At 46.1% G+C, this 21,075-nt stretch overlaps 1 non-coding gene and 1 pseudogene across 1 annotated transcript; both read right to left on the bottom strand.

Annotated features, from left to right (window-relative positions):
* Positions 1 to 14,509: 14,509 nt before the first annotated feature.
* LOC136837336 (5S ribosomal RNA) lies at positions 14,510 to 14,626 on the bottom strand (annotated as a pseudogene).
* A 1,500-nt stretch (positions 14,627 to 16,126) lies between these two features.
* Positions 16,127 to 16,232, bottom strand: LOC136837328 (U6 spliceosomal RNA). The gene has a single exon (XR_010852643.1). It is a non-coding gene; the product is annotated as a U6 spliceosomal RNA (small nuclear RNA).
* Positions 16,233 to 21,075: the final 4,843 nt, after the last annotated feature.

The following is a 21,075-nucleotide window of genomic DNA, read 5'->3' on the forward strand; positions in this document are numbered from 1 at the left end:
GGCGGAGGAGGCCCTCTGCTCCAGCTCCATCCCAGGCCTTTTGAAACTATGCTGTGGGCCCACGGACTGAAGGTCCAATGGTCCCGGAAGAGATATAACCTCCCGCCTACCTGAGGAGACTCATTGATTGGAAGGGGCCTTACTTCCTCTGCCTCCTCGGCCTCCTCTTCCACAGGAGAGAGGTCTGGATGCAGCCCTACGTCTGTAGACGGCTCTGGCTCTACTCCCCTCGCATGCCTGTTGTAGCCAAAATTAAACGCCCCTTGGCTTTCAAACGAAGCATTGAAGGCTGGGGACGCCACGAAGGCTGGCGGAGCAGGGGCTTGCTGAGCCGACTGCATCAGTAAAAACTGCTGCTGAGGCTGAGCTTTGAAGTAGAAGGCTGTCCGATCTGAGAGACCGGTACAGCTTGAAGCACAGTTTGAGCCTGGGGTTTCCTATATCTCCTGAACCTCTTCTTTCCCTGGGTTGAGGTCCGGAGGTCTCGGTGGACTTCCTTTAAAAGGGAGACTCAGCGGGAGCAAGAATTTGATTTGCTCTGGTTGCCTCCGCCAGAACATTATTGACCTCATCCTCAGGGAAGATGTTAGGTCCCCAGACAGAACTCTTCATGAGTCTGTTGGGCTCATGTCTGATAGTGGCGTCTACGAAGACATGCTTCCAGCAGTTTTGTCTCGCCACCACAAAGTCATAAAGGTCCGTCAGGGTAAGTTAACGCTGTTACCTCTGCGATGGTGATGGAATGCAGGGAGCGACTCAACCTGCACTTAGCCTCAAACTCCGCCTTCAGAAGGGCCTCTGGAATCTTGGGAAGCTGTTCACTGAACAAGGTGGAGGCACACTCGGAGTCGAGTTTACCCACCGTGAATGTAGCCGGAGCTCCCGACCAATATTCCAAATCCGCACGGAAAAGAAGGGAGGTGGGATCTGTCTCCCGGAGTTGAGGCAGCGGTTTGCCATCTATTCCCGCCTGAATAGTCAGTTCTGCGATCTTAGTTGTGCAGGGGGTAGGGATGGAGTCACCTACCGAGAACATCATAAAACTCCTTTAAAGGGAGTAAGTTTTGTATTTTGCACTCCCAGTCAGTGAGAGTGCGCATCAGGGCAGATTGGGCTTGGTCCCTGGGAAAGATAACCGTTTCCTTCGGGACCTTGTCAGATCTAATCCAGGCTTCCTCTGTTAGCCTGCCATAGCCTGGGTAGGGAGGTACCAGGTCGGGTGGAAAGAACTCCAGTTCTTCCAGACGCCGAGTGCCCAAACCCTCGATGGTCAGGTATCATTATGCAGGGGCGTGCAGAGCCAGCCGCCACGGGTTCCCCTTATCAAAGGGGGCAGTCTGGAGGCATCCGAACAACATGGGAGTGCTGTACTACTCCGGATTGGATAAAACCGGAGAGCAAGCTTTCCTTAAAAATTTCCATCCTTTGTGCCAATGACAGCACTGACTGACCAGAGGTCTCTAAGCTTGAAATAAGCTGAGAAGAAAGGTCCCAGATCCTAGCTTTCAACCCTGGAGTCTAACTTCTGCATCAGAAGTTGGCGAAGGCCTCAGGGTCAAAGTTAGGCTGTGGAGGATTAGCCTTACACACCCTGGATCTCGACCCTTTGGACGGGGGAGTAGCCTTACAAAAACTAATCCAAGAATAGACATGTCATCCATCCTTGTACACATCAGTTATGATCATGAAAATAATAATACCACCATCGAGAAGGCACCAATGCGCTGGTGGAGGAAGGAAACCAGAGAAAAGGGAGAAAACTATGATCAGAAAAAAGGGGGAGGGGGGTACCTCCATCCCTAGCCTAGATCAGTCATGATACGGGCTCCCTAACCTCCTACCAGCGAAATGGTAAATTCTCCAAATAAGGCCCCAAACGGGATGGAGCCTGGATAAAAACTAGCAGAAACATTCCGCTAATAAAATGCGAAGACTGAGGGTCAAGCATGGCAAGAGGCAGACACAGCCCATGCCCGGCGCATGGAACTATTTACCTTGGTAAACAATATACAAACAGTCAAAAATCATGCCTCTGTAATAAAAAACCAAAAGGAAATGGTACTCAACTTAGATGGTGGGAACTCCTGATGGGATGAGATGATGAAAATGCAGAAAAAAACAAAAACAACACCAAGGAAAAACACGGTGTATCTAGGAAGGCGTGCTAAATTGGAATGTAGATGGCGGCCGGGGTGGTGGTTGGCTAGGTACGGGGGATGAGGTTTTGGAACGGCTCCTCCCTTTTGGGGGTTTTGAGATTGGAGAAATCTATAGGACAAAGATCTGTGGTAGTGGCAACCACTCACCCCTTTGTGTATACCGACACCATCTAGTGGTGTTCGATCCAGGGTCTTTAACCCTGGCATTATGGTTAGCTTTTTCTCTGGTATATTTAGCAATATTTATACCTAGAAATCAGTGCTAATGGACTATTTCACTGGGTGACACAGGTCGAGCCCAGAAAATAGATTTAAAAATCAGAAACCATAGTATACCAATTGGCCAAACAGCAAAATTTTTGGGATTAGTATTTGATACCCACTTGAACTGGAGAGCCCACATTACATATGTAAAATCTAAAAGTAAAAGAGCATTAAATCTAATTAGAAAACTATTGAACACTACTTGGGGAGCCAATAGACATACCCTTACTGTGCTGTATAAGGCAACAGTTCAGTCCATCACTGATTATGGAAGCGAAGTATATGGCTCGGCATCTGATGCAGTGCTGAAAATGTTAGACCCTGTCCACAATGAAGGCCTTAGAATATGCTCAGGAGCCTTTAGATCATCACCAAAATCTCTGCCAGTTTGGTAAAAATTCTGGGCGCTATGTTGAGCCCGAATGGCATGACTCTGAACGAGTATGCTTGTTTCCTAGTCTGAACCCTAGGTAAGGAGAGAAGTTTTCAATCGGGACGTGATAATATACGTCTGAAAGATCTATAGAGGTGGTGACGGCCCCACGGGGAAGTAGGGTCCGCACCTGCAAGATTGTAAGCATGTGAAACTTGTCGCATTGAATGTATAAGTTGAGACGAGACAAGTCTAGAATTACTCTTTGCTGGAATGAGTCTTTCTTTGGGACACTGAACAGACGGCCTTGAAATTTCAAGTGTCTCACTTTCTTTATTGCCTTCTTTTGAAGAAGGTCTTTTACAAAGTCCAGTAAGTCTTTGGATGGAGGTTTGGAACCCGACTGGCGGAGGAGGCCCTCTGCTCCAGCTCCATCCCAGGCCTTTTGAAACTATGCTGTGGGCCCACGGACTGAAGGTCCAATGGTCCCGGAAGAGATATAACCTCCCGCCTACCTGAGGAGACTCATTGATTGGAAGGGGCCTTACTTCCTCTGCCTCCTCGGCCTCCTCTTCCACAGGAGAGAGGTCTGGATGCAGCCCTACGTCTGTAGGCGGCTCTGGCTCTACTCCCCCTCGCATGCCTGTTGTAGCCTCGAAACGCCCCTTGGCTTTCAAACGAAGCATTGAAGGCTGGGGACGCCACGAAGGCTGGCGGAGCAGGGGCTTGCTGAGCCGACTGCATCAGTAAAAACTGCTGCTGAGGCTGAGCTTTGGAAGTAGAAGGCTGTCCGATCTGAGAGACCGGTACAGCTTGAAGCACAGTTTGAGCCTGGGGTTTCCTATATCTCCCGAACCTCTTCCTTTCCCTGGGTTGAGGTCCGGAGGTCTCGGTGGACTTCCTTTTAAAGGGAGACTTAAAGCGGGAGCGAAGAATTTGATTTGCTCTGGTTGCCTCCGCCAGGACATTATTGACCTCATCCTCAGGGAAGATGTTAGGTCCCCAGACAGAACTCTTCATGAGTCTGTTGGGCTCATGTCTGATAGTGGTGTCTACGAAGACATGCTTCCGGCAGTTTTGTCTCGCCACCACAAAGTCATAAAGGTCCGTCAGGGTAAGTTAACGCTGTTACCTCTGCGATGGTGATGGAATGCAGGGAGCGACTCAACCTGCACTTAGCCTCAAACTCCGCCTTCAGAAGGGCCTCTGGAATCTTGGGAAGCTGTTCACTGAACAAGGTGGAGGCACACTTGGAGTCGAGTTTACCCACCGTGAATGTAGCCGGAGCTCCCGACCAATATTCCAAATCCGCACGGAAAAGAAGGGAGGTGGGATCTGTCTCCCGGAGTTGAGGCAGCGGTTTGCCATCTATTCCCGCCTGAATAGTCAGTTCTGCGATCTTAGTTGTGCAGGGGGTAGGGATGGAGTCACCTACCGAGAACATCATAAAACTCCCTTTAAAGGGAGTAAGTTTTGTATTTTCGCACTCCCAGTCAGTGAGAGTGCGCATCAGGGCAGATTGGGCTTGGTCCCTGGGAAAGATAACCGTTTCCTTCGGGACCTTGTCAGATCTAATCCAGGCTTCCTCTGTTAGCCTGCCATAGCCTGGGTAGGGAGGTACCAGGTCGGGTGGAAAGAACTCCAGTTCTTCCAGACGCCGAGTGCCCAAACCCTCGATGGTCAGGGTATCATTATGCAGGGGGGCGTGCAGAGCCAGCCGCCACGGGTTCCCCTTATCAAAGGGGGGCAGTCTGGAGGCATCCGGAACAACATGGGAGTGCTGTACTACTCCGGATTGGATAAATCCGGAGAGCAAGCTTTCCTGGGCCTCCATCCTTTGTGCCAATGAAGGCCTTAGAATATGCTCAGGAGCCTTTAGATCATCACCAAAATCTCTGCCAGTTTGGTAAAAATTCTGGGCGCTATGTTGAGCCCGAATGGCATGACTCTGAACGAGTATGCTTGTTTCCCTAGTCTGAACCCTAGGTAAGGAGAGAAGTTTCTCGCAATCGGGACGTGATAATATGCGTCTGAAAGATCTATAGAGGTGGTGACGGCCCCACGGGGAAGTAGGGTCCGCACCTGCAAGATTGTAAGCATGTGAAACTTGTCGCATTGAATGTATAAGTTGAGACGAGACAAGTCTAGAATTACTCTTTGCTGGAATGAGTCTTTCTTTGGGACACTGAACAGACGGCCTTGAAATTTCAAGTGTCTCACTTTCTTTATTGCCTTCTTTTGAAGAAGGTCTTTTACAAAGTCCAGTAAGTCTTTGGATGGAGGTTTGGAACCCGACTGGCGGAGGAGGCCCTCTGCTCCAGCTCCATCCCAGGCCTTTTGAAACTATGCTGTGAGTCCACGGACTGAAGGTCCAATGGTCCCGGAAGAGATATAACCTCCCGCCTACCTGAGGAGACTCATTGATTGGAAGGGGCCTTACTTCCTCTGCCTCCTCGGCCTCCTCTTCCACAGGAGAGAGGTCTGGATGCAGCCCTACGTCTGTAGGCGGCTCTGGCTCTACTCCCCCTCGCATGCCTGTTGTAGCCTCGAAACGCCCCTTGGCTTTCAAACGAAGCATTGAAGGCTGGGGACGCCACGAAGGCTGGCGGAGCAGGGGCTTGCTGAGCCGACTGCATCAGTAAAAACTGCTGCTGAGGCTGAGCTTTGGAAGTAGAAGGCTGTCCGATCTGAGAGACCGGTACAGCTTGAAGCACAGTTTGAGCCTGGGGTTTCCTATATCTCCCGAACCTCTTCCTTTCCCTGGGTTGAGGTCCGGAGGTCTCGGTGGACTTCCTTTTAAAAGGGAGACCCCAGCGGGAGCGAAGAATTTGATTTGCTCTGGTTGCCTCCGCCAGGACATTATTGACCTCATCCTCAGGGAAGATGTTAGGTCCCCAGACAGAACTCTTCATGAGTCTGTTGGGCTCATGTCTGATAGTGGCGTCTACGAAGACATGCTTCCGGCAGTTTTGTCTCGCCACCACAAAGTCATAAAGGTCCGTCAGGGTAAGTTAACGCTGTTACCTCTGCGATGGTGATGGAATGCAGGAGCGACTCAACCTGCACTTAGCCTCAAACTCCGCTTTCTTCAGAAGGGCCTCTGGAATCTTGGGAAGCTGTTCACTGAACAAGGTGGAGGCACACTTGGAGTATTAGTTTTACCCACCGTGAATGTAGCCGGAGCTCCCGACCAATATTCCAAACCGCACGGAAAAGAAGGGAGGTGGGATCTGTCTCCCGGAGTTGAGGCAGCGGTTTGCCATCTATTCCCGCCTGAATAGTCAGTTCTGCGATCTTAGTTGTGCAGGGGGTAGGGATGGAGTCACCTACCGAGAACATCATAAAACTCCCTTTAAAGGGAGTAAGTTTTGTATTTTCGCACTCCCAGTCAGTGAGAGTGCGCATCAGGGCAGATTGGGCTTGGTCCCTGGGAAAGATAACCGTTTCCTTGGGACCTTGTCAGATCTAATCCAGGCTTCCTCTGTTAGCCTGCCATAGCCTGGGTAGGGAGGTACCAGGTCGGGTGGAAAGAACTCCAGTTCTTCCAGACGCCGAGTGCCCAAACCCTCGATGGTCAGGGTATCATTATGCAGGGGGGCGTGCAGAGCCAGCCGCCACGGGTTCCCCTTATCAAAGGGGGGCAGTCTGGAGGCATCCGGAACAACATGGGAGTGCTGTACTACTCCGGATTGGATAAATCCGGAGAGCAAGCTTTCCTGGGCCTCCATCCTTTGTGCCAATGACAGCACTGACTGACCAGAGGTCTCTAAGCTTGAAGCAAGCTGAGAAGAAAGGTCCCGCATCCTAGCTTCAACCCTGGAGTCTAACTTCTGCATCAGAAGTTCGGCGAAGGCCTCAGGGTCAAAGTTAGGCTGTGGAGGATTAGCCTTACACACCCTGGATCTCGACCCTTTGGACGGGGGAGTAGCCTTACTTGAGGACGCCACTGATTTAAGAGCCAGTGACGACCTTGAGGGAGCTGTCGGATTAGACCTTTGAGGTCTAGAGGACTTTGGTAAGTCCTTCTTTTTTAAGGATTTCACCTTGGGGGTAACAGACCTAGATCTGTCCCCAAGGATAGCTGGTTTGGTAAACCCCTGAAAAGAAGAAGAAGAAGAAGAAGGAGAACTAAAAAGGGAACTACCAAGACCCTCTCCCCCTGCCTCACTTACCACCTTACCTTCTAGCTGATGGCCCAAATCCACGCTCATCGGCTCGAGGTGGATGTTGATGACCGCTACCTCTTCCGCCACCTCTCCGCACAGGTTGCCTTCTTGGGAGGGTTGCGTCTCTTGCCGGATCCTCTCGATGATTGGGGCGGCCAATTCCGCCTGCATTGCAGCGGAGATCCGGGCCCCGGGGTAAAGGAGATTACAAATCTCCTCCGACAGGACATAAGGATTGCCAGACGCAACGTTCCTCCCAAATCCACCGACCCAGATCTTCAGGGTCGACAGCGAAGAGTCACGGATGATTTGGTCAGACTGTAAGAAAGAGCAGGACTTTACTGAGAATAGTCTCCAATTTCCCGTATATGTCTATATAAGTCATTAAAGTCAAAAAGAGACTAAAGGTTAGCGGTCTCTTAAAACTTACCGACTCATCCACCACTAACTCATACAGAGCGTAGCAGACTTCACAGCCGTCCGGGTGCCAAACGACCAGGTCCCCAACGTGGACCAAGCAGCTGGAGTGCGATCTGCACACCTCGTGTCCACAGGGCTGTTGGAGAATCGCCGTGCACCCTGGCTCCTGACAACGTACCATCTGTAAGTGGAATGGCGATACATGAGTAACGTCAAGGCAAGGCCTGCCGGAGTTAGGTCCAGCGGTAATAGGCTACCTTAACACAGATTTATGGGTGATGAAACATGCGTGTCATCAGGCAAAACCCGCCGGAATTGAATCCGGTAGTACAGACTAATAAACATAGGTTATGCTACAGAATGGCTAACCATTAATTATGTTAAAAACAAGTACGCTAAGATACTCCGTCGCTATGGTACTCCGCCGTGATTTGCCACTGAAATCTCGTTATGTCACATATTATGGAAACGGCGTGATGTGGCGGAAAGGAGTGTTCGCATATGGCCCATCTCTCAATCGCCCAGGGCGGAAACCACATAGTGGAAAACGCCAAATAAACCGAAAACCATACCCACCGGAGTGGTAACATGGACGATAACAACGAGAGATCCGACTAACCTGGCGGAGACTAAACATAGCGTAACTCATGATTGCATCCCTGGGACAGTGTTCAACGCTCCAGCTATAACTGTGGAAAGCGAGCAAACGAAACACCGCCCGATGAGGGAAAGGTAGCAGAGTGGCGGAAGCCCGGCGAACGGCGACCAGTCGGGTGGGTAGCACCCTCTGGAAGCCGAATGAAACCTCCCCACGGGGTGCTGAACGCAAGCGATCGGTTTCCCTCTGCTAGGCAGATGCCCAGGTCACTCGCCAAAAACTAACTGATCAGGTAAAGAAGGACTAGGCTATATACACGAAATAACCTGTGCAACCTTCGATCCCAGCCTACCTTCCAAAACCAAAACTTTTGGCTTGGTCAGGAAGGTCAGAATGAGCGCTACAGGTGGGGGGGGAAGAACCTCGTGACAACCTAGCCACACCCTCCAAAACCGACAGCCTGGTCAGGTGGTAGACTATGAATAGAGGAGACCCTTCACTATTCTAACCTCACCCTCCAAAACCTAACGGCCTAGTCAGGTGGGCTAAGGGTGAAGAGCAACTCTCTCACTAGCCTAACCTCACCCTCCAAAACCTAAAGGCCTGGTCAGGTGGGCTAAGGGGGAAGAGCAACTCCCTCACTAGTCTAACCTCACCTTCCAAAACCTAACGGCCTGGTCAGGTGGGCCAAGAGAGAACGAGGAACTCCCACACAAACCTAACATCTCCCTCCAAAACCTCAAAACGGCCTGGTCAGGTGAGCTAGGTAGTCTGAGCATCGTGTAAAGGCACCTATCCTGTCTAGCCTAACCCTTCAAAACCGAATTACGGTTTGGTCGAGTAGGCTAGGCTAGAATATACCTAATCGAATAAAACTACCTGACGTCAAGAATACTAACATAAAAAAGTTGACCATTCGATGTGAGAAGTTTAAAAATTTATATACTTATAAATACATAAATGACTCAGTGTCAGAGAGGTCCAAACAACATCCGATATACGGGAAGCGGGGATACCCAAAATGGCCACCTCTGACGCCGAATCGTACACAAAAACTAATCCAAGAATAGACATGTCATCCATCCTTGTACACATCAGTTATGATCATGAAAATAATAATACCACCATCGAGAAGGCACCAATGCGCTGGTGGAGGAAGGAAACCAGAGAAAAGGGAGAAAACTATGATCAGAAAAAAGGGGGAGGGGGGTACCTCCATCCCTAGCCTAGATCAGTCATGATACGGGCTCCCTAACCTCCTACCAGCGAAATGGTAAATTCTCCAAATAAGGCCCCAAACGGGATGGAGCCTGGATAAAAACTAGCAGAAACATTCCGCTAATAAAATGCGAAGACTGAGGGTCAAGCATGGCAAGAGGCAGACACAGCCCATGCCCGGCGCATGGAACTATTTACCTTGGTAAACAATATACAAACAGTCAAAAATCATGCCTCTGTAATAAAAAACCAAAAGGAAATGGTACTCAACTTAGATGGTGGGAACTCCTGATGGGATGAGATGATGAAAATGCAGAAAAAAACAAAAAACAACACCAAGGAAAAACACGGTGTATCTAGGAAGGCGTGCTAAATTGGAATGTAGATGGCGGCCGGGGTGGTGGTTGGCTAGGTACGGGGGATGAGGTTTTGGAACGGCTCCTCCCTTTTGGGGGTTTTGAGATTGGAGAAATCTATAGGACGAAGATCTGTGGTAGTGGCAACCACTCACCCCTTGTGTATACCGACACCATCTAGTGGTGTTCGATCCAGGGGTCATAACCCTGGCATTATGGTTAGCTTTTTCTCTGGTATATTTAGCAATATTTATACCTAGAAATCAGTGCTAATGGACTATTTCACTGGGTGACACAGGTCGAGCCCAGAAAATAGATTTAAAAATCAGAAACCATAGTATACCAATTGGCCAAACAGCAAAATTTTTGGGATTAGTATTTGATACCCACTTGAACTGGAGAGCCCACATTACATATGTAAAATCTAAAAGTAAAAGAGCATTAAATCTAATTAGAAAACTATTGAACACTACTTGGGGAGCCAATAGACATACCCTTACTGTGCTGTATAAGGCAACAGTTCAGTCCATCACTGATTATGGAAGCGAAGTATATGGCTCGGCATCTGATGCAGTGCTGAAAATGTTAGACCCTGTCCACAATGAAGGCCTTAGAATATGCTCAGGAGCCTTTAGATCATCACCAAAATCATCGTTACAAGTTGAATGTGGTGAACTGCCTTTTGTCTCTCCATAGAGAGCTAGTAACAATGAAAAGTGCTTTAAGAATTCAAACTAGTGATTCTCCAACCAAAAAATTATTTGAATTAAGAGATGTATTTATAAACAACCATCCACCACCTTTCCTAATTAGAGCTAGAAGATTGTTTGAGTCGCTGAATATAAATATACAAGTGCCTATAATAGTAAAATCACCTCCTCCCTGGACAATGAATAAAATGAGAATTTGCACACACCTCAAGTATTTATCAAGAAGTAACCCATATACAACAGAAGACCATAGACAGCATACAATAGAGCATATAAACCAAAAAGGTCCACATTACGCAATATATACAGATGGATCTAAATCAGAACACGGAGTAGGATATGCTGCAGTGTCCCAAGACAAAACTTATCAGTTCTCTCTTCCTAATAATGCTTCTGTATTTACAGCAGAATTGTATGGAATTGCATCAGCTATAAAAATAATTAAAGAATCATCATTCAATAATTTTGTGATTTTCAGTGATTCAAGAAGCGCTATAGAAGCTATTCAAAGTTACAAATCAAATAATAATGTAGTACAACAAATTAAATTATATCTCCATAAATTATATAATAATGGAAAAAATGTAGAAATATGTTGGTTTCATGCGCATGTAAGGATCAAAGGAAATGAAGATGCAGACAAAGCAGCTAAAGCAGCAACTCACATGACAAGATCAAATGCGAATACCCCTGTTACTGATTATGCAACACACATAAAAATGGGTATCATAAATAAATGGCAATATATATGGGATGAAGAACCAGAAAATAATAAACTGAAAGAAATAAAACCTAATGTTAAAAAATGGAGTTCATCATATCAGAGAGAGAGATGTGCACAAGTAATTTTAACATGCCTCAGAATAGGCCATACTCATCTGACACATGGGCACTTAATGAGCAGCCCACATGGCCCGGCTCCCGAGTGCTCAGAATGCAGAGTAATAATAACTGTCAGACATGTGTTATGTGAATGTCCAAAGTATGACCGACAACGAATGTCTACTTTTGGAAATAGATCAGTGAAAGAAATTTTGTCAGAATCTTTCACATTTTCAATCGTTCCAATTTTTATGTTCTTGAAGAACTGTAATTTAATTAACAAAATATAAAAATAAGTAAATAATAAAAGCATGAAAACCCTTTTAACATTTGAATTTCACAAAAAAACAAAATTTAAAAAATTTTTTTTAATTTATATTCTGAATTTTAATATGATATTTTAATGATAAAATAAAGTTTGTTCATACTTACCTGGCAGATATATATATAGCTGTATTCTCCAAGTCCGACAGAATTTCAAAACTCGCGGCACACACAGTGGCCGGGCAGGTGGTTAGTACCCATTCCCGCCGCTGGGAGGCGGGTATCAGAACCATTCCCATTTTCTATTCAGATTTTCTAACGCCACTGACTCCTGAGGGGAGGAGGGAGGGCAATATGAATATATATATCTGTTAGGTAAGTATGAACAAACTTTATTTTATCATTAAAATATCATTTTGTTCATGAGACTTACCTGCCAGATATATATATAGCTGAATACCACCTTTGGAGGGGGTAGAGACAGCCAAGAATTAGGAAAAAACCAATTATTGGTAAAATTATTTTGGTTCCTTATCTGATAGCGTAGCTGACTGAGTGGTTACTGTCACTCTAGTCTGCTTCTGCTTTACTAGAGACCCCAGCGAGGTAGTGACCTATATAGCTGGCGACTTCTAGATGATCTGTCAACGGGGCGTGACCACAATGTGACTAGATCATAGACCATACAAAGAGGACAAAAGAGCATTACTAACCACCTAACCAACACCTAAAGCGTTAGTTTGCAAAGGATTGGGAAGACTGCCTCCAGTAGTCGACCCAACAACCATAAAAACACAATTAAAAAGGGATAGGATCAGAGTTACCCCTGTCCCCAAGGTTGCTGAAGCAGCAATGTATGGTCCCAGCGAAAAGCAATTTTCGTATGCTACCTAAACATCTTGCCAAGAGTGTGAGGCAAACACCGAATTGACTTCGCCAAAATGTGGCACTAAGAATGTCACTGAGTACCATATTTTTCTTGAACGCCATGGAGGTAGCAACTGCCCTCACCTCGTGAGCGTTAACTCTCAACAACTTGAAGTTGGAGTCGTCACAACTAGAGTGTGCGTCCTTAATGACGTCCCTAATGAAGAATGCCAGTGCATTCTTCGACATAGGTTTAACTGGTTGCCTCACAGAACACCATAAAATATCCAAGGGACCACGAGTGTCCTGTGTTCTTTTAAGGTAGTACTTGAGAGCTCTAACTGGACATAGAACTCCCTCAGGTTCCTGTCCAATAAGGTCTGCTAAACCTTTAATTTCAAAGTGTCTAGGCCAAGGGTTAGAAGACCTGTCATTCTTAGCCAAGAACTTAGGGCTTAAAGAATAGACAGCATTGTGTTCCTTGAAGCCCACATGACGGCCTCGAACTTCGCTCACTCTTCTTCGCCCCCAGAGCCGCAAGGAATGCCGTTTTCGAGTAACATCCTTAAGAGATGCAGAGTGGAGAGGCTCAAAAGGACTAAACATCAAAACTTGAGCACTACGTCCAAGTTCCAAGCAGGGGAATTAGCTGAGGAACCTTGGACGTCTTGAAAGAGCTCGTAAGATCGTGGAGGTCCTTATTGTCAGACAAATCTAATCCTCTGTGTCTGAATACAATCGAAAGCATGCTCCGATAACACTTGATAGTCGGAACTGCTATATCGAGTTTTTCTTCTCTTAAGTAAAGGAGAAAATCTGCAACCTGGCTCACAGTGATAGAGGAAGAGGAAAAGCCCTTCTTTCTACACCAACCTTTGAAGGTTGCTCACTTCGCTAGATATATCCTTAGATGAAGAACTTCTGGCTCTAGCAATGGCCCGTGCCACCTGGCCAGAAAAACCCCTTCGCTCTGACCAAGTTTCGATAGTCTGAAAGCAGTCAGGTTCAGAGCGGGAGATTCAAAGATATCTCGGAAGTGGGTTTGTATGAGCAGGTCTGCTCTCATAGGAATGGTCCTCGAACGTCTACCAACCAGAAGAGAAACTCCGAGAACCAGTGGTTGAAGGCCAAAACGTGGGGATGAGAGTCATCCTCGTCCCCTTGTGAGGCCGCGAACTTGCATGTATGACTTCTCCCAGAATTTAGAACGGGAAAAGGCGTAAACATCTATTCCCGTCCAATCCCAGGGAAGAGCATCTATCGCAACTGCCCCAGGGTCGAGTACAGATGAGCTTTATAGAGGGAGCCTCGCTGTTCTTGAGGTCGTGAAAATATCCACAAGATGGCGACCCCAAATTTTCCAAAAATCTTGGCAAACCTCCTGATGAAGGGTCCATTCCTTCGGCAGGAGTTGATGGCGCCAACAGAGCAGGTCTGCTCGAACATTTTCGACCCTGCAACAAAACTTGTGAGAATCGAAATGTTGCGAGCATAGGCTCAAAGAATAATCTCTCTTGCAAGGCTGAACAGGGAACAAGTAGTATTGTCCGAGTTTGCTAGAACTACACGATTGCAAACTTGGACCTCAAGAATTGAGAGCTAAAAGATAGCCGCCAAATCTTTGAAGTTGATGTGCCAGGACACCTGTTCCTCTCTCCGGGTTCCTAACACTTCCTCTCCCTCTAGTGTTGCCCCCCAACCTGTTGACGACCCGTCGGAAAAACAACACTAGGTTGGGGTTCAGAAGCTTGAGGGAGATCCCTTTCTGCAATTTCGTTGGATCGAGCCATCACTACAGATCCTCTTTTATATAAGGAAGAATTCTCAATTCCTCTTTCAAGTCTTCCTTGCTTTGCCAGTTCTCCAACAGAAAGAACTGAAGAGGCCTGAGATGCAGACTCCCCAGAAAACAAACTTCTCCAGCGAGGAAATGGTCCCCAGCAGACTCATTCCTTCCCTCACCTAGCATGTTTCCTTTTCCAAGAAGGCCGAGACTTTTTCGTACATAGAAGTTGCCGTTCTTGCGACGGAGACGCTATAAAAGCCGCTGAATACATCTAAATTCCCAGACACAATGGACAGTGAGGGGATCAGCTGCGACTTCTCCACAGACCAGAAGTCCCAGGGACTTCACGAGTTGCAGAGTCAACTGAAGGTCCTCCAGATACCTTCGCTTCGGCGATGCCGAATCAACCAGTCATCCAAGTAGAGTGAGATCCTGACGTGCGACAGGTGCAACTGCATCGCAACGTTTTTCATGAGACGATGTAAACACCCTCGAGCAAAATGTGACGCCAACAGCATCTGGTGTTCCCAGGCGGTCACCCATCCAAGTACTGACCAGACCCAACGTTGCTTAACTTCGCTGATCGGACGAAGCGGTGTTTTCAACGTGGTATGGCCGTCGTGCAGAGTCCAAAGCAGAGAGCCCTGAACTGGTACGCCTAGTCCCCAAGACAACCTGAGATACTTCATCGAACGTGGATGAATTGGGGCGTGAAGATAAGTATCTTGGAGATCCAAAGATACCATCCAATCCCCGGGATGAAGGGCTCCTAGTATTGACTGCAAGGTCTCCATCTTGAACTTTTCCTTCCGACCAAGTTGTTCGACCTGTTGACGCCCAAGACGGGTCTCCAGCCTACTGAAAGTTTTGGGACTAGAAACAATCTGTAGTAAAATCCCGGGAACACCGAGTCCAAGACCTGTTCCACTGCTCTCCGCTCGAACATCTGTTCGAGCAGGTCAAACAATTTTCTGTTTGACAGGAAGGCAGTTGGGAAACAAAAACAAAGGAGGAGGAGACAGGAAGGGAATCAAGTAACCTCTCTCTAACAGTAGGAGGGACCAAACGTCTGCCCCTCACTCTTTCCAGGCTTGTGCAAAATGAAGCCTGGTTGCAAAGGAGTCTGAGATGAAAGGAGTCACTTGCTACCTCTCTTGAAGTGACATTCCTTCGGGAAAAACTCTTTCTCGTGGTGTGGGTCTCGTGTTGCTTCCCATGGAAGCCCCTTTGTTTGTAGGCAAATATTTAGCTTTCGTTTACTTTTTGTATCATTGAGATCGGTGCAATCGTTATGAAGGAGATGCAGTTTGAATGTCGATAACTTTAGTTTTGAGAAAAACGATATTTTTTGCTTCTCTGTGTATTTATTTGCTTGCTGTTACACAGTTTGATGTTTTTATGACATAATGAAAAGCCAAAAAATAGACCTGCAAAGTAATATAACTTCGCTAAATGAAGCTAAATGAAGCGAGTGTCAAAACACGGCTCAGGTTGGGCAGCGCAACATCTTACTTAGTCAAGCTCTGAGCTGCTACTGACTGACTGCCACTGACTGCCCTGCGGCATTCCTGTCTTTTGCTGATGCATACTAGGTCCACAGGGTTGCCATAGATCGCATTAGATATTATTATTTCATAGCTAAAAGGAAATTACCACCGATATACTGACAATATCATTACATTATACGAAAAATGTAATTTGACTATGATAGGGTTACTGTTTTGTTTATAACTCCTAACTGTGGCGAACTTTTAAATAAAACTTTCTGAGAAGATAGTCAGGATATGTATGATGCCATATATAAAATATCCCAGAAAATTTGATTTCGATTTTTTCGTCAAATGCTCCCTTAAGACAAGGACAACTGCGAAGGTGGAGAGAGAGGAGCCGAAGGTTGAAAAGTCTCAGGAAACAGATCCTTAAAAAAAAAAAGCCAGAGTCTGATAATCAGAGGAAGAAGAAGACGAAAGAAGTTTCTCTTCATACAAAGGCTGTGACGAAAGAGGATGTTCTTCCGCAGCTGGCGGGTCTTGAGTGAGTGGTGAAAGTAGTTCGATTCGCCGACACGTGGCGGGAACTCCCGCGAACGAAGAAGTCGTCAACTAGAGTACGATAGTAAACATAAAAATGTGGAACGCTTCACGATTAGCGTGTCATCCTTGCGCAGGGGCCATGCTAATCTTCTCTGTATCGTTCCAATTTTAGTATATGTACTGCCGAAGCAAGTACTGGCTAAATTAAGAAGGACATCAGATGTTGAAGCGGGTAGTTGTGCGACATGATGAACAACTGGAGCGGCGTCAACACAAGACTTGAAGCTATACGGCGAAGCGAGCGCGGAGCATCATGGCGTGACGCGCGAGAGGCTCCGTGGCAAGTACTAGAAGAGAGTCACAGCGTGGCGCGCGGCGTCATGGCTGGCGCGCGCCGAAAGCGTCAAGGTGAGGCGCGCGTGAAGCGTGAGAAGCGCACGAAGAGCAAGACGCGCTCCTGGCGCGAGACAAGAGAAAAGTCCAACACCTCAAATCGGGGAAGACGAATAGGAAGCCACTAAACACTCTCTCTAGACGACAGACGAGAAGCCCCAAAACATCTAGTAGACGAGGAAGACGAAGCAGGAGACGAAGGTGAAAGTTTGTACCTCTTACAGGCAGATTCGAATCTTGAAAGGTTCATGAGAGCATCCAGCTGTTGTTGCAAACCCAACAAAATCTTACGCGTTGGAGAAGCAACTCTCTCGGGAGAAGGGCTGAACCTGAGAGAAGGAAAGGGGCGAGAGACGTATACTTCCTTCCACAGGGGAAGAAGCTCTCAGCCCTTGCCTTAGCGCGACAGGGGTCGAGTAGTGTCATCATTCGAAAAACACTTCATTCTCTTCTGCAGAGGAATATCCACGCAACTTTCGGGAAGAGTACAAACGTCTAGAGGAAGAGGACGTGAAGCGCCCTCTCCTCTAAGCTTCTCTTAAGAGGGCGAGAGTCCAACCGAGAGCTCCAACCCCGAGGCGGGGTGGACATGTCGGAGGACGAGAAGCAATCCTTCAGGATGCGTGCCTGAGCACGATCCCTGGCAGCCTGGGTAGCGTCATCAGGACCTGCCGAAGGGACGCCAGATCGGTGGGAAGCCCCGTAACCCTCATGCGGCTTTCGACATGCCCCCTCCTGGTCCTGGGAGTTCGACAGAGGTCCAGGCCTAGAGGCATTATAGGGCCGATCTGACGCCCCCTCCACAACACTAGGGCACTAGCACTAACACTATGCGTTTGAATTGCATTCACTTTAGTTTCAAGAGCACGCATTGACTCACACGAGAGCCAGGGAATTACCTTCTGCAGCAACAAACTACAGGGTTAGTACTAAAATTTACTACAGGGTTACTAGTAGGAGAAAACCCTGACTGTCCATCTAAGGATGCACTCTAGAGGAAGATTTCCTCAGCCTATCACGCCCAATTTAAGCATATAGGCTTCATATTTCTTCCACTCACCCTCAGACAATCCCACACATTCATTACCGATTATCATAGAGCATTGCACACCCTTACATATCATACATAAAGTGTGAGGAACTATCAAAGTCTTCGATAGCCTCACCTTACATTCACCCAAGCTACAGACTCAATAGCTAGAGGTAAGACATCTTAATTATAAGAAAAGTCAAAAGCAAAATCAAAAACGGTCCACAAAGAGCGTATGCCAAGTCACAGATCCAGTCGAATACCGAAAAACAACCAAAATACTTAAGTGACAACAAATTTCGAAATCCAAATGGCGGAGGAACTGACAACAGGTGTTGACAGTCCGGCAACAGAGAAAATCTGAATAGAAAATGGGAATGGTTCCTGATACCCACCTCCCAGTGGCGGGAATGGGTACTAACCACCTGCCCGGCCACTGCGTGTGCCGCGAGTTTTGAAATTCTGTTGGACTTCGGAGAATACAGCTATATATATATCTGGCAGGTAAGTCTCATGAACAAAATACCATTTTAGTATGTATTTAAGGAAGTCTGAGTAAATTTATTTATTGTATGAGAGGATGTGCCGATGTGCACTTTTTAATTTCATTTTAATTCATTCATCTTTGTATCGAATGATCTATTGGGTCCTAGCGCTTGACTTCAGGCCTGGACCTAGTATTTTAATCAAATCCTTCGGGCCAGCCCTATGAGAGCTGAAAGTCAGCTCAGTGGTCTGGTTAAACTACTTTAATAATAATAATAATCTTGGATTCTGGTAAGTTTCCTCAAATCCTGACAAAATACTCCATCATTCTAGTTGAAAAGCAAGACCCCTTTTACCATGGTTAATGGGAAGACCAACCCATGTGTCTTAGAAATAATTTTGTTATTCTTTTCAATCCTGATATGCAAAAGTTAATGATAAGGCAACAAGCATCTTACAAAATTGACCAACTGTTGAGTGACATGAAAAGGATAGAATTCCTTCCATACACTTTGGCCAAGGGGAGGAACCCTCCAACTAACAGCATGAACCCATAAAACTAGTAAATGTTATTTTGTTATTAATAATGATGAAGATAATCAATGTGACTTAACAGAGGAAGGAGTGACGGTGAACTTTGCAGCCAGGTACCTCTATCTGGGTGCCTTGTTCAGTGGCAAAGGAAACGTAGGCATTGTATTACAGTTGCATGAATCTTGCCAATATGTTACTAAGTTTTCAACAGTATTTTGCATATCAAACACCCATATGAGCAATATCGTACAATTGTGAATCATGGGCGCTAAAAAACTTAATTGGATTAAAGAAAATCTAATATATTTGCAAAATGTTTACAGTACTTGGGTACAAAAAAATACAAGTATGAATTTAGACATGATTGAGTTTGGAATTTTATCATTTCAGGACATTAATGCAAAGAGGTTCAATTTCATTAGAGAAAAACTCATAAATGTACATTTATGATCTATGTAAAACAGCAATAGCAAATATAAGTTTGGAGAGAGCCTGTAATGATGGTACAGTAGAGCCCCGGTTCTCGACGCTAATCCGTTCCAGAAGAAGCATTGAGATTCAATTTAGTTGAATTCTGAATCAATTTCTCCCATAAGAAGTAACTGAAAATGGATTAATCCATTCCTGACCACCAGTCATTACCCCCAACCTTGCCCTTTTATAGAAAACATTACACAAATTACAATTAAATAAGTTCAGAGTTGAATAACTTACCATATCAGAAGCACTTTTTACATTTTTAAATGCATACTGTATCAAAAAAATTGGCCTACAACCAATGCGGCCATATTACCGATGGTAGACCGAGCACCATAGGCTAGGTAGCCTATAGGCACTACCAGAATGTGCTGTAACGGGTACACACAAAAACTGTTGTTAATAATAACATTGAAAAACAAGCCTGATTATTACATTAAATTAATAAAGGGATTTTGACAAAGGAAAAATCTATTTCTGAGGGAGGCCCTGTGTCACCCGGTGAAATTCCTTTCTTGCACGAATTTCTAGGTATAAATATTGCTAAATATACCAGAAAAAAAGTTATCAGGAATGCTGGGGTTACTACCCCCAGATCGAGCGTCTTCTTATACCAAGAAGGCGTTGGTATGGATAAGGGTGAGTGAATAAATCACAGCCACAGAATCACACTTGAAAGACATCCCAATGGCAAAATCCCTCGGAAGAGTGGGGAGCCGTACCAACTCCCTCACTCACCCGCCCGCCAAGAGGCGACCCCAGCGCCATCTGAACTCATTCCAGTCTAGCACCACCCCCAGGCTTGGCATGCCAAAGCAGGGGGGGAAACCAGATACTGGGAGGGTCACCGGGTGACACAGGGCCTCCCTCAGAAATAGATTTTTCCTTTGTCAAAATCCCTTTTCTGAGTTCGTCCCTGTGTCACCCGGTGAAATAGTAAAGGAGAATCATGCCAAGCCTGCCAAGATACAAAATAAAAACAAAGGTGATCATGAACAAAACACATGCTATGAACAAATTAGATTTAATATGGTATCTCAGCAAAGCAAAGAGAAACAAATTACAGGTAAATACGGGTGGAACAAAAACACCCAACAATACAATGTTATAGATAGGTAAATATAAACTATACATAAGAGAAATACATAATATACCTTATACAATATAAAAAATGTGAGGTACACGAAGCATAAAATAAAATAACACAAGTACCCTAGGCTTAAATCTAAATACACAGCATAACAGAACACAATCACCAAGACAAACAATAATAATGGCAATACTAGTATCAATTATGAGGAGCAAGGCAGTGAAGCATGATTGAACCAGGAGAACAGGCAGAGAAATAAATGAGGCAGGCGGGCGGGGGGAAAGGATAAGGGTTAAGGATAATTAAGGTGGGGGGATGACACTCCCCACAGCCACTGTAGAGAATTTCAGAGCTTCGAGTGATTTTAGATAGTGGCGTTTAAACACTATGAGGTGATTTCCATCCCGTATACTTGGTAAGTTCAGCAAAATCCATATTATGAAAATAATTAGTAGAGGTAGCTACCGCACGGATATCATGAACCTTAGGAACTGAATCCGGGTTGGCCTGTTTAATGAAATACAGAATTTGCTGTCTTATAGCATTCAAAGAAAGAGTTCCACCTTTTTCCCTGATAAAAAGAGGACCCGACATACACTGAGGAGTTCTTTGTAAGTAAGCCTTTAAGGTAAAGACTGGGCATAAGGACCGGTCCTGTGGAAGAGGCACCACCTTCCAGGGGGACCACCTGTCCTAAGGGTCTTCATTTTTTGCTAGAAACCTATGATCAGGGGAAAGGAGAACTTCTCCCGACGGGAGGAAATCAATGTGATCATCACCTCTAGAGAGAGCAGATAGCTCTGAGATTCTGGCACCTGAAGCTAAGCTAATCAGAAACAAGGTCTTCCTTAGCAGATCCAGATAAGAGCATTGTGAGTTATCAATATCAGAGGCTAACTTTAGAACATCGTTTAGGAACCAGGTAACAGAATGTGGGCGTGTTCCCGGTCTCAAACGGGCGCATGCTCTAGGGATGGAGGAAAAGTACGAATCTGTAAGGTCAATCTTAAAGCCATACAAAAATACCTT

Source organism: Macrobrachium rosenbergii, chromosome 58 (assembly GCF_040412425.1).
Source record: "Macrobrachium rosenbergii isolate ZJJX-2024 chromosome 58, ASM4041242v1, whole genome shotgun sequence".
NCBI lineage: Eukaryota > Metazoa > Arthropoda > Malacostraca > Decapoda > Palaemonidae > Macrobrachium > Macrobrachium rosenbergii.